We start from the raw sequence: 17,610 nt of genomic DNA on the forward strand, positions 1-17,610 counted from the left end.
TTGTCATTATTTCTTCCATGAAAATCTATTTATTTTGGACAATATATTTCTTGGCTGTTACGTTTTAACTTTACCTTTTTATCTTTATTAATTGTTGCTATAAAACAATTAGAAAATGATTGAATAACAGATCTCTAGGTACTGTGGTCCTGAATGCTGAGTTAGATTGGCCTCAAGACCTAGTCAAAGCATGTGTTATTATGCTCTTAAATAGTATAGCATAATCTTTATTTCTTCATCAATTAAATGTATCATTTTCTTTCTTTCTTCATTATAGTGATATTTGTTTTTGTGTCAACATGTGGTAATTTATGAAAATTTTCAAGATTTCATAAGATAGATTCAAATGTGCAAAGTAATTTATATATAAACCAATGAAGTTCTATTCCATTTTTCAAACTCTTTAAATGCATACTTTGACATATGATTATGAAACCAATAATTCACTCATTTACTTATTTCATTTGATGTGAACAAAAATGTTCTGTCTATGTAGTACATGTCTTTATGATGTAGATGTGACAGAAAATTCAATTTGTTTAACCTACTTTATAATTGGAAGCAATACCATATATACCACATCTGAAGGGCTCCAAAATCTCATCTCATAAAAGAAAGGTTTAATCTTTATTAGACAAACAAATTATGCTGTGGCTATTAAGCAATGCATTTGCATCAGTCTTATCTTAAAATGGAACAGTTTGTCTCTGTATCCTACTCAGTAATTGTAAAGCCCATTTTTTTTCTCCTTTTCAAAGGGGGTCAGTTTTGTAATAGAAATGTGTTTATTTAAATGGATGAACTGCTTTATTAGAAAACTTGCAAATAATTTTAACCGTTGAGCTACAGTATGAGGATTACATACATGAGGTACACACAAAGACTTAAATTGGAATAGATGTCATTTGTATGACTTTTCAATATTTGTCCTTTTTTTGTTTATTTAAAAATAATTAGACTGCCTTGTCTAAAGGAAAATTACTAATTGGACATATCACAAAGTGGAAAATCTTCACTCATAGTAGCTGAAGTGACAATTCCAAATAGGTAACTTTACATGATTTTCAAAGGACAACCTGAAGATTAATTATTTTAATACTTTCTCTAACTGTGTTGATTTATTTTGAACAATTCATGGGGAACTTAATAAATGTCATTCATTTCATTAAATAATCAAAGTTTCAGGACACTGTAAGAACCAAACCCTGGAAGAAAAAAGTCTAATAGATCATCCCAGGACAAAGCACAAAACCAATAACAAAATAAGGTTTTCTGAACTGATCTATAGAAGGCTCATACAATTCACAATGTGATCTGAAAATTATACTGGTAGACATTTTTAAACATTTATAAAAAATGAAGAATTTTTGGTTTTTAGAAGATTGAATGTAGTTTTCAATTTTTTTTAAATTACTGTATGGTTAATTGTGTTAGTGGAATCTCATTATAAAGTATGGATTATGACTGACCACATATAAATCCAGCTATCTGTGGCTTATTTAATAAACCACTGTTAGGAAAATAATTACTTAGAGCAACTATAACTTCTACACTAAACCAGCATGTTAACTTTAGGCATTTTCAGCATGCAAAATTTTCAATCCTAAATTCCTTTTTTAACGCTTAGTTTGTATCTTGCCTCTCTTTATGTTTCAAGGTCTAGAATTTAGCAATTCAGATTATATAACCTTTTATTCTTTTCAACAAAAATGGTTTTAAACTAGGTATCTTCCTATTGATATAAAACACTTTCAGAAATTATTTGTGATATTAAAATCACCAACTTTTTCTTACTCCAGACAATATTGCTCCTCCATCATGTTCATCTCTGAAAAACCACTTTTTGTTTCAGTTTGTTTAATTTGCCCGGCATGTTTGCTTACTGATCAGTTTCCTGAATCAGTATAGAATGCCCATGTCTACAAATTCTTCAATGACAGAACAAAAATAACAAAGAGCCTTTTGACATCTTCAGACTAACAGATTTATTAAATTTAAGTTCTCATGGCCTAAAATCTATTTCATCAGATGTATAATACATCTTCTTTAGTTGAGACATTGTATTCAAGATGAACTAAGTTATTTGTCAAAGCACATACATGCACAGATTTTGAAATATTGTGTGCCAAGGCTGTCATAATATATTTTATTAGGTCTTAAAACTGTTAATGTAAAGCTATGAAAAAATGGTATTCAATATGAATAGATACTGTTTTATCTCTCCCTAGAGGGCTTGTTCATATGTCTCGAAAATGCCAGCTCTTAGATTCTGAAACTAACTGTTCTCCTTAAAGCAACCTGCAGCAAAGTTGCTCCATTAGGATTAAGTATACGTCATGGTCACGATCAAGAAGATTTAGCACATTCTTCTTTATCTTTATATTATATTGAATTGTAATAAGTGTTTGCATCATTAGCAAGAATGACTAAGTCATTTTAAAAAGCTTTTAAAGGTTCCAGGACAAAATATTAATATGGCGCTTCTCTTGTAGTTTTAGTAAAAGTGGAAGAAGGGACAATGCTTATGGCAGATCAAATAAGAGAAACCCATAAATATTTTGTATACTTCTTGGACAGGTTTGAACCTCTTGGACATGTTCTCCAAGCTTCCAAGGGTCAGATTTTATTGGAGAGCTAACCACTGAATGCCCAGTGCAAGTGGATTATACATGCCAAACCTGGAGTTGTGGTTGAATTAAGGTCGAGTGTTAATATAGCAAATTTTCTTTTATGATTGTGGAGAAAGGTGTGTTGAGGCATCAGACTAATATTTCAAAATTGTTATGAGTATAAAGTTAAACAGATGTAAATGAGGTTTTACCATTAGAGAACTTTGAAACAGATGTGGAATTAAAATTCAGCCATTAAACAAAAATATCTTACTTTTAAGTAGTATAGAATAGTGAAATTTCTTAATAGAGTGGCATGGACTGTAAGTCATTATATTAATGACGCCACTGAGGTTACTGACAGGTTAAAAAAAGATTCTTTATCATAAATCAATAAACTGAGGGAAAAACTACATACTAAGAACATGGTCACAAATTAAAACATATAAGGAACGGTTCCTGGAATTGGGTATGTCTAGTCTAATGAAGAGAAGGATAAGAGGTGAAATGATAGCAGTGTTCCAATATCTCAGGGGCTGTCACATAGAAGAGGGAATCAAGATATGCTCCAAAGTGCCTGAAGGCAGGACAAGAAGCAATGGATAGAAACTAACCAAAGGGAGAAGCAACCTAGAACTAAGGAGAAATTTTCTGACAGTTAGAACAATTAATCAGTGGAACAACCTGCCTCCAGAAGCTGTGAATGCTCCAACATTGAAAGTTTTTAAGAAGAGACAGGACAGCCATTTGTCTGAAATAGTATAGGGCAGTGTTTCTCAACCTTGACAATTTTAAGGCATGTGAACTTCAACTCCCAGAATTCCACAGCCAGCAATGCTGGCTGTGGAATTCTGGGAGTTGAAGTCCACATGCCTTAAAATTGTCAAGGTTGAGAAACACTGGTGTAGGGTTTCCTGCCTAAGCAGGGGGTTGGACTCCAAAGTCCCTTCCAATAATAATGCATTGGGTATTAATAATAATAATAATAATAATAATAATAATAATAATAATATGTCTCCAAGATTGCCAAGTTCTTGATCAGATGAGAGTAATAGACATTGTTAGAATGCAAGAAACATCCAGTCTTGTCCATTAGAGGACTATAAAGGAAGGATGGCCAAGTTATATAACCAGACTATGAAAAGTTGCTGCCCTTTGTACCACAAGATTCTTCATCCTTTGAAGAAAGATCTTTGGACATGATGGCATCAATTTGGCTTTTTAGAAGTAGAGGACCATATCATTTCTCAAGGTAACTTTAAAGGAATGCTATGCTTGAAGCCTGTTTAAGCAAGGAAACCTTTAGTATCATCCTATTGCATAAAGAGAGAAACATTTGATGGAGAGGTTAAGGCCCCAAGCTAGAAACTAGGAGATGCAAATTTTAGTCCTACTTTAGATACAAAGATAGCTGGGTGATCTTGGCCCAATCACATTCTCTTAGCCCTAGGGAAAAAAAGGCAAACCACTTCTGAAAGTCTTTGTCAAGAAAACTGCAGATATTTGCAGCTTCCAGAGTAATACTGACATGAAAATAACAAACAAACAAACAAACAAATAAGATAAAGACCAAGAAGGGCTGATGGAGAATATGATTTCTGGAGCTCTAAAGAGAGGAGTTATGACTTAAGATCTTTATATTAACTTTATAGTGAAAAATAGCAAGATAATTTTTTTTTACCGTATATAAAAACAGAGTGATGGTTACGGATGGAAAGAGTAGCTACAACAGTCCAAAGAAAGAAGCAAAGAAACTGCAAGAAACAGAAATGAATTGAACTTGCAACTGGACACACATATTGCAAAGTGTTTTATTTGGGAATAAATATTCACATTTATTAACACTAATAGAAGTTCCAACGGCCATTCAACAACTATATTATAAATTGCTACCTAGAATTAACTTCATTTTCCTGATAGTTAGTCAGTATGAATATTGTCAATAGCCAGTATAGCCAGATTATAGCCACTGGCTCAGAGTTCCAGGGGGTGACTGTCGCTCAAGAAAAAAATCTCCCCTGTCTTTCAGGAAATGGACAACTAGCACTTTTATCTTACCCCACCACTGTAGGTCACTGTGAACAAACTTTCCTGCTGGTATTTAGCCAGACACATGTCATAGGGAAAGCAAGTAGTAAACATTAATTTTATGTGGACCAATCATGGAACATGGCAACAAAGCCAATGGAATCAAGTGCCCAAAAAAACATTTGTTCTTAGAAATGCATCTGGGAGGGAATCAATTAATCAGTCAGCGGAATAGCATATTCTCCCTCCCATCTCTCTACCTCTCTGTTTTTCTATCTCACTCTCTATCTCTCTATTTGGTAGTGGCACCGTGGTTAGAATGCAGTATTGCAGACTAATTCTGCCAAATGCCAGGAGTTCAATTCTCACCAGCTCAAGGTTGACTCATCCTTCCATCCTTCTGAGATCAGAAAATGAGGGCCCAGATTGTTGGGGGTCAATATGCTGACTCTATAAACCGCTTAGAGAGGGCTGTGAAGCACTGTGAAGCGGTATGTTACTCTAAGTGCTATTGTGATTTTTCTCTCTGTCTCTTAGACATCAATTTGAAACAGGTCCTTAAATCATACTTGATTGTTCGGCATCTGGGAAAGGAGTTGGAAGAGACGCACATATTTAAAGCATGTTATATAGTAAGTGTGATATTAAATCAGACTTTTCTGAAAGAAGCATCTGAAGTTTGAATAACACTTTTTCACTTGAATTATGCATGTGCAAATTTCTGCCCCAATCAGTACAATTGTGTTTACGCAGTTTTAATTAACTTTCCAAGTAAACGCAGGAAACCCTAGTGGATATGACTGGTCAGGAGGCCTGAATCTTCTTTTCCATTTTTTTTTCCTGTACCAGTCTCTGTGTGCCATACTTCTGCTTTTGAAATGCTGTGGCTGCTGAATACTAGCGGAGTATTCACAGCTGAGTTTTCAATATTTTTATTCTCCAAACTGTCCATTTCTACTAATCAGAATGTAAATTGAATGTGACAAGCACCTCCATCTCTCTGGCAACCACAATTTCTTTTCACCCCCCAAAAAAGATATAATACTATACAGGTGAGTGGAAAGAATAATATATTTGATATTATTTGTAGCCTTTAACCCTTAGGCTAAAGAAAGGATTAACCATCTTTAAAAATGGTTTAGCTGCCTACAACTATCTTCATATTTCTTTATCCAAAGTAGATTTATTGCCTGAGTTTTAAAAACAAAATGACTTTTTCTACTTTTCTGATGATTGCTAAGGGGGAGGGGAAGGAGAAAGCATGAAAGGAGTTAGAATAATACTGTTGTGAGCATAATGCACAAAATGATCGGAATATAAGAAGAAAAGAAACAGATTAGTATGAAAAAAAGACTGTTTTGGTGAACTTTAGGTGCCTCTATTAGTTACAGTAATCTCTTCTTTATTTTGAAAATGTTTGGATCATTTAGCATCTATGATATGCATGTTGATATACATTTGGGAAAGCAACCACTGTTAATAGAACTAGAGAAACAGGACCTTCCATGTCAAAACTATTAAAATTCGGTCCTAGACTTCTCTAGATAAAATACCAAACTGATTTTTTTGGGGGGGGGGAGGAAATGGCAAAAAAAAATTCATAGAAGCAATATAAAATCAATAATGTCTTAATACTAGTGATATGTAATTGTGTTATGATACTGTTGTTTACTCGCTAAGTTAGGTCCAACTCTTCATGACCCATCGACCATTGTAAGCCAGGCCTGTCTCTGAGAGTTTGCCCAAATTTCATGTTAATTTGTCACGACACTATCTAACCTTCTCATCCACTGCCATCCCTTTCTCCTTTTGCTTTCAGTCTTCCCCAACATCAGAGTCTTTTACAATGAGTCCTCTCTTCTCATTTTGTGATCAAAGGATTTGAGCTTCAGCTTCAGTATCTGTCCTTGCAAGGATAACTATGACTCTGTCCAGTGTTTTGACTCCTATTAACTGCCTGGACCATCTCCTGCAGTTTTCTTCACAAGTTTTTTTTTTTTCCCGAAGTGGTTTGCCATTGCCTCCTTCCTGGTCACCCAGATGGCTTTGTGCCTAAGATAGAACTGGAATTCATGGTCTCCTTGTTTTAATCCTAACGCCTTTATTACTACCCAAAATGAGCACATTCTATCCAATCTTAGAGGAGACAATTATTCTAGATTTAGGACATCTTAAAAAATGGGGACAGGAGCAGACAATTTTTTTTCTCTAGGGTTGCAGGTGCCATTGAGCTGACATGATAAAGGAGAAGGGAGAGCTGAGATCTTGAATAGGTTTTTTTATGGTGTTGGGAATGATTAAAAAAACAAAAGACGTGTAAATTCTGTAAAGACTTAACACTATTATTTCTACTTTCTACTTGCAGGAGAGAAGCAACTTATAAGGACTTAGCCATGTTTACAAATCATAGAAGTCTCTTTGATGATGGTGCCACAGGACTTTGTCTCTTTGATCTGAAATCTTTTTATTTTTTCCCCATATATATTGATTGATTTTTTTTTATTTAAAAATCAGCATTTTTATCAGAGCTTTTAATTCTGATATTCCCACCTATCTTACATTATTGAGTCCAGCTCACATAGTGTATTTAATAATAATAATAATAATAATAATAATAATAATAATAACAACAACAACGACGATGATGATGATGATGATGATGATGATGATGGAAGGAGGTCATCTAGTCCAACCCCCTCCTCAGGCAGGAAACCCTGGCCTATACCATTTCAGACAAATGGTTGTCCAGTCTCTTCTTAAAAACTTCCAGTGTTGGAGCATTCACAGCTTCTGGAGGCTGGTTGTTCCACTGGTTAATTGTTTAACTGCCAGGAAATTTCTCCTTAGTTCTAGGTTGCTTCTCCCTTTGGTTAGTTTCCATCCGTTGCTTCTTGTCCTGCCTTCAGGCGCTTTGGAGAATAGCTTGACTCCCTCTTCTTTGTGGCAGTCCCAGAGATATTGGAACACTGCTATCATGTCCCCCCTCATCCTTCTCTTCATTAAGCTAGACATATCCAGTTCCAGCGACCATTCCTTATATGTTTTAGCCTCCAGTCCCCTGATCATCTCTGTTGCTTTAATTTAGCTCTACCTTGAGACGATGATAGGAAAATGTTGCATCTAGTTTAACCTCTAGCACCTAAATTTATTTTTATGAAATAAAATGAGCAGCATGAACCCAAATTCTACTTTAGCTTCAAATTTTAATTGTAGATCAATACTTCTGGCTTTTTTTTTCATTCAACTGCTTGTCTTCTTTGCTGCTCCATAAGCAATATTGGATGAATGTTGAAGTGGTTCATCTCTTGGACAATTTCCTTTTACACTGAAAGCAGAAATCTGAATTCACTGAGTTCTTTCTTTAACACTGTGTAGCTGCTGTTCATGAACTTGGCTTGAATTCAGATTATTGGTTAATTGCACAGTTAAACATGATTTGTACTGTAATTATAGTGATGGTATATTATTCATGGAAACTTCCCAAGTTCCTTGATTAGTAAAGTTATGCTAAAATGTAGAAACTCAAGGTCACCCTGAATTTATGACAATCCCTGCTAAAGAGAAATAGATAGAAATGTGCTGCCAAATGTAGCCCAGCTTCCTCACCTTTTTTTGATGTACAGTTGCCAATTCCAGTCCCTCACCCTTAATAAATGGCTAAATGTGGTACGTGTAACTATTTGTACCTGCCAGAAACAATATTTCAAAATCAGTAGAGCCAGGAAAATTAAATTAAAAATTACTAATTCAAATTGATTGTTTACATAAGATGGTAGCTATTTGCAATAGTAATTGTATCTTAATTTCATAAACCAATTATTTGGTGTCTCACATGCCATGACTTCCGTATATAGAAATGAAATTTGTATATATACAAGTACCTCCTAGTAGACAGGAGGAAAAGGAGGGGGGAACACAGGTTACCAGTGATTCAACTTCAGTTAAAAATACTTAATAATTCTTCTGCTATCGCCACCACTACCGGTACTGTTATTGTCCTATGAGTACCAAATTCCTGTTTTTGTCTCTCTTTTATTTTTGTTTCTTCAGAACAGTTTAATTCCCAATAATTTTGCAACATTATTGTTAACTGGAAGTACTGATCACTGAGTTTCTATGATCACAATGCCAACAGGAAAGCTGCAGCAATGTTTCAGTTGCTAGACTCCATACCTCAACTCTCTGAAACGAAGTGTCCAGTTCTTACTGTGAACAGGACTACCAGATCTGGACTGCAAAAATCTAGACAAGCACTAAACTTAAATATATGAGGGTGGAGGTTTGTTCTCTGAGCTTGTGGGTTGGGTTTCTGAACGTTTCATTACCAGGCCTTCCGAAACATTTGGAAACCAACCCACAAGCTCAGAACTTCCACCCTCATCCTACACCTGAGCTACAGATATTCACCACTATTGCAAATTTAGATAACGGTATATTCTACTCTATCTCTATCTTGCTAAAAGCAATTATGTAAATGCCTCCATTGTGCAAAGATACGATGGACAGCAGAGGTTAATATTTATAGACCTATCTGGTGATATCCATAGCATATGGAAGATTGCAATTTAGAATGCCAGAAGGGTGAATGATAAAAACCTGAATTAGTAAAAGAAAAGAAATCACATGATGTTATATGTCTGTGAAACAAAGAGAAGGGGGAAGTACAAAATAGACCTGAGCAAAGGTGGCTAGATTTTATGGAGCAGAGTTAACAAATGCATGCTGGAAAGTAAAAACATGTAATTAATTGTGCATGAAAGGACTAAGCAATATGTCACATAGTATGTGTTAGAATCAACTAGGTTCTTCTGGGTGCTTGTAAAAAAACAAGAATCCACAGGTTGGTGATAGTTGCATATTACATTCTGCTGAACAGAAAAATAAGAATTGCTTTAGAAAAAACTGTAAAAGTCTGAATACATGAGATTCATGGGAAAAATTATTCTGATACTTTCCTTTTGGCTGCATTTAAACAAGATTCTGAGCTATAGTTCTAAGTGTAAATTCTAGATGAATTTGAAGGTGTAGTATAGGTCATGGGGTGCAGACTAAGGATTGGTGCTTATTAGAGAGAGCAAAACAGGCTATTTAGTAACCAAACTCTATTCTCCAGCAAAAGAAGACGGTAAAGGGTCTCAAATGAACAGCCCTCAGCTCTCACTTCCATCATCTGCTGCCAGAGAGAATAATCTCAGCCTAGTGGAAAAGTCAGTTCTGAAAGTTAAACTCAGACCATACCGCATGTAACAGAACGTCCTAACCGCGCTTTGCGAAAGCCAGGAAACAGGAACGTTGCAGTATTCAACAAGCTTTATTCACTATGTTGAAACTAAGTTAGCACTGGGTCTGACAGCATGTAGCACATTCATTTTAGAATTATGAAAACCATTGCTTTTAAAACATAATATGCATCATCCATAATAATCAATGCTTAAACAAAAGGTGCCTACACATAACTGAATGTAGCTTTACTTCTGCTTGCTTCTTTTTATATCAATTGTCTTCTTCACAAAGAAGCCTAGTTCATTGCCATAGTAATTTCAAGGCTTTAAAGATTACATGTTACATATGAAAGAAAACTGCATATTTTGAAGCAAATATACAAGGCTTGCTACCTTCCTGTGGAATTGATCAACTCAGTTATTAACCCATTTACAGCAAGGAAACTGATCAGCTGAGGATTAGTTGATTTATGCAGCTGCAGGATAAAAATGCTATGATATGAGATGCCAACATTTATTTCTCAATACTTCACACCTCATTTTTAAAGTAGTTAACAACTGATACTAGATGACTAATACTTATCTTGTATCTGTGATTTTGAAACATATCACAATTTAGAATCAGATATTCCACAATCTTCACAGCCTGCATTTTTGGACACAACATGCATCTGAGGAAAATCTTAAAATAGACAGATGTGTAAATTTCCCTTGCAGCAAACCATGTATGCTTATACTTTCACTTCACTTGATCTAATACTAGTATATGCAGGAATATATACAATAATTAAAAGAAGGATTTGAATTACAACTGACTAGTTCAATTATGCATGTAATTTTTGCATAGACATGATTACTTTCAGCTAACTTTTATTAACATTTACTGAGCCATGGGGGCACAGTAGTTAAAATGCAGTATTGCAGATTAATTTAGTTCACTGCCAGGAGTTTGATCCCTACCAGCTCAAGGTTGACTCAGCCTTCCATCCTTCCAAAGTCGGTAAAATGAGGACCCAGATTTTTGAGGCAATAGGCTGACATTTTGTAAGCCATGCATGAAGTGCTGTAAACCACTATGGAGCTGCCCGTAAGCCTAAGTGCAGCCAGGTGGGTGTGACCAGGTAGACGTGGCCATCTGAGTACTGCCAGGCGGGCGTGGGTGAGTGGGCGTGGCTTCAATGTGAATCAGCCAACTTGGGGTTGCTGACTCAGGGCGGGTGGGCATAACCAGCAACCACATCAGTGTGGTTGGCTAGGGGGTGCCAGGTGGGTGTGGCCAGGTTGGTGCTAAACAAGTTGGTTAACTGGATGTGGAGCCAACCCGGCACCCGCCAAACTAAAAATCACCCAGAGAGATGCTGGCAAACAGGAAGCAAACCAAGAAGCAGGGAATGGGCAAAATTAGAAAGGCAAAGGGTGGATTTCCCCGCCCTTTAGAGATACGCTCCTTTTTTCTTGCTGTTTCCTGAGCAGAGATTGCTATCTCTTGCAGGGAAGGCAGGGGCTGAATGGATCCCCTCCCTTTTGGTGAAACAGAGCATTTTTGCTCTGCTCTCTGTGACAAGGAAGATAGGAGCTGAATGGATAAAGTTCTCACTTTATCAATCAATCAGGATAGAGTTGGAAGGGATCTTAGAGGTCTTCTAGTCCAGCCCCCTGCTCTAGCAGGAAACCGTATACCATTTAAGACAAGTGACTGTCCAGTCTCTGAGAATGCAGGATAGGACAAACCTTGGACTATCATTGTGTTTTGTTTTGTTTTTCATTTTCTTATGCTTTATGTTGTTATGATACTTTGTAATCGTGACAGGATAGCCAGATAAGGATCTCTTTCCTGATAGGTCCAAAGAATTGATGTGCATAGGAAGATATAGACCAATAAAGTCAAGAAATTTAATAAAACAGACTGGTACATCTTCTGTGCATTGTGATGTTTCCAACACTACATGTGGAAGCAGGGCAAGAGAAATAAATGGCTGGAATAATAAGCAGAAAAAAATATTGCCTCTTATTAAATGCATTGTGATAATCTAAAGATTTAGTACCTGGATAAAACATAACACATGGTATATAAATGTAAAACTAGTTTGCTTCATATTCCAGAAATAGTGCCAGAACATAGAAATGGATTGTGATAACCAAAATCTAATTGTTAGGATATTGGGGGGGGGGAGAGTCACATCAAGAACTATGTCAAACTACTGAAAATATAAATATAAAATATCCGCCCTCCCTTCCTTCTGTTTATCTCCTTCTTCTGCTCCATTTCCACCCTCCCGTTCCACATTTGTGTGGAGTTGATCAAATGGGGAATGATGAATACCTTCCTTGATTCAGTGAGATTTCTGGATTTATAATGCTAAATAAATGTAGAAATTACATCCAGCACTGATCATCCTCAAATGCTCCATGTTGTGAACCAACTCCTCAAACATAACAGAAAAATCTCTCCTCAGAAAGCAGTAAGAAAAAATGCTCTGTTTCCCCAAAGAGGGGGGGAATCCATTCAGTCCCTGCCTTCCCTGTCAGAGTTCAAATCGCCAGGACCAGATGGATTACACCCCAGAGTTCTCAAGGAACTGGCAGATGTGATATCGGAGCCACTGAACTATATTTTTCAAAGATCCTGGAACACAGGGGAACTACCAGAGGACTGGAAAAGAGCTGATGTAGTTCCCATCCTCAAAAAAGGAAAAAAAATGGATCCAGGAAATTACAGACCTATCAGCCTGACCTCAATACCTGGGAAGATCCTGGAAAAGATAATCAAACAACGAATCAACGAACACCTAGAGGCAAACAAAGTCATTACTAAAAGCCAACATGGGTTTGTCAAAATAGATCATGCCAGACAAATCTTATTGCATTCTTTGACCAAGTGACAAAATTAGTGGATCAGAGGAATGCTGTGGACATAATTTACTTGGACTTCAGTAAGGCATTTGATAAAGTAGATCACAACCTACTACTTTACAAGATAGAAAAATGTGGGGTAGACAGAACCACCACCAGATGGATCCGTAGCTGGCTGACCGGCCGTACTCAGCGAGTGGTCCTCAATGGAACTGCATCTATATGGAGGGAAGTGTGTAGTGGGGTGCCCCAGGGCTCTGTTCTGGGCCCAGTACTTTTCAACATCTTCATCAACGATTTGGATGAAGGGATAGATGGGGAACTCATCAAATTTGCAGACGACACCAAGCTGGCAGGAATAGCCAACACTCCAGAAGACAGGCTTCAGATACAGAAGGATCTGGACAGACTTGAACACTGGGCACTAACTAACAAAATGAAATTCAATGGTGAAAAAAGCAAGGTTCTACATTTAGGCAAGAAAAACCAAATGCACAAGTACAGCATAGGTGGCACCATGCTCCATAGTAGTAACTGTGAGAGGGACCTCGGAGTCCTAGTAGACAATCACTTAAATATGAGCCAGCAGTGTGCTGCAGCTGCCAAAAAGGCCAACACAGTGCTAGGCTGCATTAACAGAGGGATAGAATCAAGATCACGTGAAGTATTAATACCACTCTTCAATGCCTTGGTAAGGCCACACTTGGAATACTGCATCCAGTTTTGGTCACCACGATGTAAAAAAGATGTTGAGACTCTAGAAAGAGTACAGAGAAGAGCAACAAAGATGATTAGGGGACTGGAGGCTAAAACATATAAGGAACGGTTGCTAGAATTGGGTATGTCTAGTTTAACGAAGAGAAGGACAAGGGGGGACATGATAGCAGTATTCCAATATCTCAGGGGCTGCCATAAAGAAGAGGGAATTAAGCTATTTTCCAAAGCACCTGAAGGCAGGACAAGAAGCAACGGGTGGAAACTAATCAAGGAGAGAAGCAACCTAGAACTAAGGAGAAACTTCCTGACAGTGAGAACAATTAATCAGTGGAACAGCTTGCCTCCAGAAGCAGTAAATGCTCCAACACTGGAAGTTTTTAAGAAGAGACTGGACAGCCATTTGTCCGAAATGGTGTAGGGTTTCCTGCCCGAGCAGGGGGTTGGACTAGATGACCTCCAAGGTCCCTTCCAACTTTACTATTATTATTATTATTAGATAGCAATCTCTACTCAGGAAGCAACAAGAAAAAAAGGACTGTTTCTCTAAAGGGGGGGGGATCCACCCTTTGCCTTTCAAATTTTGCCACTTTCATGCTTCCTGTTTGCCAGCACGTCTTTTGTTTGGCGGGATACCAAGTTGGCTTCATGTCCAGTTGCCTCTGGTGCCCCCTAGCCAGCCACACAGACATGGTTGCGTCTACCTGGCCACGCCCACCCACCCCAAGTCAGCCCCCCCTCCCCGAGTCAGCTGCCCCAAGTTGGGGGACGTAAGGGTAAATCCCTAGGAATCATAAGGAAAAAAAACAAAAGAAAATGATATGTTAACAGTTTTCCTACAAATTTATTTGATTTTATGTTGCCTGTTTCCAAATGATTCTGAGCAACTCACAGTATGCCAAAACAATGTTAAGACAGTTTAACAGAAACTAACAAATAACAAAAATGGAGTCAGACAAAGAAAAGGAAAAAAATGACAAACCAAGTAGGCACCCTCATTGCACGATCAAATCATGAACAATGGTAGCTTTCTTACACACTGACATGGTATTAAGCAGTAGTAGCCCAGACACTTTAGGGTAGAAGTGGAAGCTTGGGGCTGAACAGCAGAATAACCTTCTCTTTTTGTGAAAGATTGTTGAAAAAGTGGTCAGACTGCAAACACAGAGTAATCTAAAAGTTACGAATTATGTGGGTACATGATAATCTGTATTCAGGCCTGCTCATAGGATAGAAACTTATTAAAATTTAGTAGTACAGGTGAATTCTGTATCCCATGTAAAGAGAGAAAAGGAGCTGGGCACATTTAACCTTAAGAAAAGATGAGAGAGGGAGGATATAATATCTCTGTTCAAACCCCTTAAAAAACCCATTCCTTTCATTCTAGACTGATAGACACAGAACATTTATAGAGGGGCAGATTCTCACTGAGTACATTAGAAAAAAGAATCTAACTCTAGTAGTGGAAACAATTACTTCGATGGATGGTAAATTCCTTTTCATCAGATGTGTTAATACAGATGCTAAGTAGCCTGATCACATGGTTTCTTCAATGTGGATTCCTGCAGTGAACAGGGGATTTCATCTGTGGTTGGTTCAAAAGGTTAAAATTTAAAATGCTGCATTGTAAGGCAGTTGCTTTAAAAATAGCCTATGAAATTATTTCAGACTATTAATTGCAAGTTCAACTTGGAAAGCAATGTAGAAATCTTTAAAATGAAATTAAAAATGAAGGAATTATTAAATTAGATGATAGATAGGCAGATGATAGATGGATGGATGGATGGATGGATGGATGGATGGATGGATACATGCGTGCATGCACAGAGAAAGATGATGATGATATGATGATGATGATGATGATGATGATGTAGATAGATAGATAGATAGATAGATAGACAGACAGACCTTTACTACTGTATTCTTTTTCCAGCTGTGGATCACGTCTTTCTTCTAAAGAACTTGTTAGAGGGTTGGGGCATGGCTTTATATATTGTGGAAATATCTGAAACATTTCTAGATTTTTTAAAAAGGTTTCTTTTAATCTTTATTAGCTATACTTTATATATTTTACCCAAAAAATAAAATGTATAATTGAATAAATGGAATTATACATTTATCTTTCCAAAGTTAGTCAAGTAAAGGCACAGGGAATCAATTTGCACTTCCTGGTTGTCAAAATCTATGCACTAGGTATATGATTGAAAAGAATATTATTCTCTGAAAATGTTAGATTTTGTCATACAATCATATTTCTATAACCCACTACTTTCTCTTCAAACTTAGTAAGTGTAAGACCTCACAGAAACACTTCTTTTAAAGAAGCATTATCCTTATTGCATCTCAAACAAAATACTGTTTTTGATTGTTCTTTTTATACAAACATAGTGGAATCCAATAAGTTCTACTATTATTTGTTTAAGTCACCATCCTAATTCCATTGATACTATTGCTATAGAATTTAAGACACTCTCCCATTATCTAGACCAGGGATGTCAAAATGCCAGCTCATGGGCCAGTTGCATCATGCAGAGGCCGCGCCCACCGCAGCTCCAGCAATGCGAAAAAAGTCATGATACATCCCAACACATCACATGACGCAGCGAGTTTGATACCCGGGATCTAGACAATATAAGAACCTCTAATCTTTATTCTATTTGATCTTAATATCCACATATCAAATTGATTCATTGATAAGAAATAGTTATAAACACTAATTGTAGGTTCTTTTTAGTTTAAAGGATTAACAAGTTGTTCTAGTATCTCAGGTTCCTTAGAAGCTGAAATTGCTGCTGGTCCAAACAATGTTGTTAACAAATAAATATTGTCATTGGGTTATATCAGATAGATGATATTTATCTCTTATCCCATAACTTTCTAAATGGTGTTAATGATTCCACAGATTACTAAGTATATTTAGTATGTTCAGATCTTGTCCATCTAACCAAAAGTGTTTTATATGCATATTCCAAAGTTGCCCAAATCAGAAAATTAACACCAATTGTTGGCTTCCAGTACTTAACACTTGACAATACAGTAGGTAAGCATGATGATAGCTCCAGACTTGGAAAACTGAATCCTCCTTCATTAACTGGTAATTGCATTTTCTGTAAAGACATTCTTGGAATCAAAGAACCCTATAGAATTTTTCTAAACAAAAAAAAATATTTTCTGAAAACATTTTCCAGATATATAGACTGGAATTCCTTTCAAAATATGATTTAATCTGGGAATAATATTCATTTTTCTTCCTTCATTTCTTCCTCATGTTTTCCTCCATTTTAATGCATGTGTGTCCATTTTAAGTTATATTTTGCACTTTAACCAATATATAATCAAATTCTGCCATATGGAACATACAACATTCTGGATGTTCACTTCAAGCAGAAGAGCAATTAACTTATTAATGTGGTGTTAGCTGAGGATGCACCTCTCACATAATTATTGAGGAGGAATTATTCAGGAGGAAGAGGCCCATTTTTCTAATATGCCTTTGAATTAATGAGAAGGAATAAAAGCACAGTAATTAATATATTGTTCTGCTAAAGCCAGAGTTATCTGGATTGGTGCCATTTTTTTCTCTGTTGGGAAAGACAAATTTAAAACCATTTTCAGTCATGGCACAGATGCTTAGCTGTCAGGTTTTGGTGCTTCTTCTTTGGTTCAACATAATATTGGGGGCAGAGTATATACCAGTGATGACGAATTTTTTAGAGACCGAGTGCCCAAAAACTGGCCTCGCCCCCACTCCACCCCCTGCCCCGTCCCTGCTCTGCCCCCATCCCCCGCCCCGCCTGCCCACAGGACCACTCATCACCTCCAGGGCCTGCCGCAGATCGCTCAGACAGCCCAGCAGTGCTATGGTAGCCACACCCTCTGCCCAAGCCCTGCAGCAGAAACTGCATGATGGGGTATGAGGGTTGCCATGTCCTTGGCTGCGCTGCTCCATGTGGGCCACGCTCGAGGGCGACTCTCCTTCAGGGGGACTGCTGCAGAGGAAGGGGTCACGGGGGAAGGCAAGGCTAGGGCAACAGCATGTGTGCCTTCAGAGAGGGCTCTGAGTGCCACCTCTGGCACCTGTGCCATAGGTTTGTCACCACTGGTATATACTAAAGGTAGATATAACTGACAGAAACAACCATTTCCAGGGGAACAAATAAATCCAAATGTTTTTTAACAAATGT

This window comes from Crotalus tigris, unplaced genomic scaffold, assembly GCF_016545835.1.
Source record: "Crotalus tigris isolate CLP2741 ecotype Arizona unplaced genomic scaffold, ASM1654583v1 scf7180000020579.960993, whole genome shotgun sequence".
Lineage (NCBI taxonomy): Eukaryota > Metazoa > Chordata > Lepidosauria > Squamata > Viperidae > Crotalus > Crotalus tigris.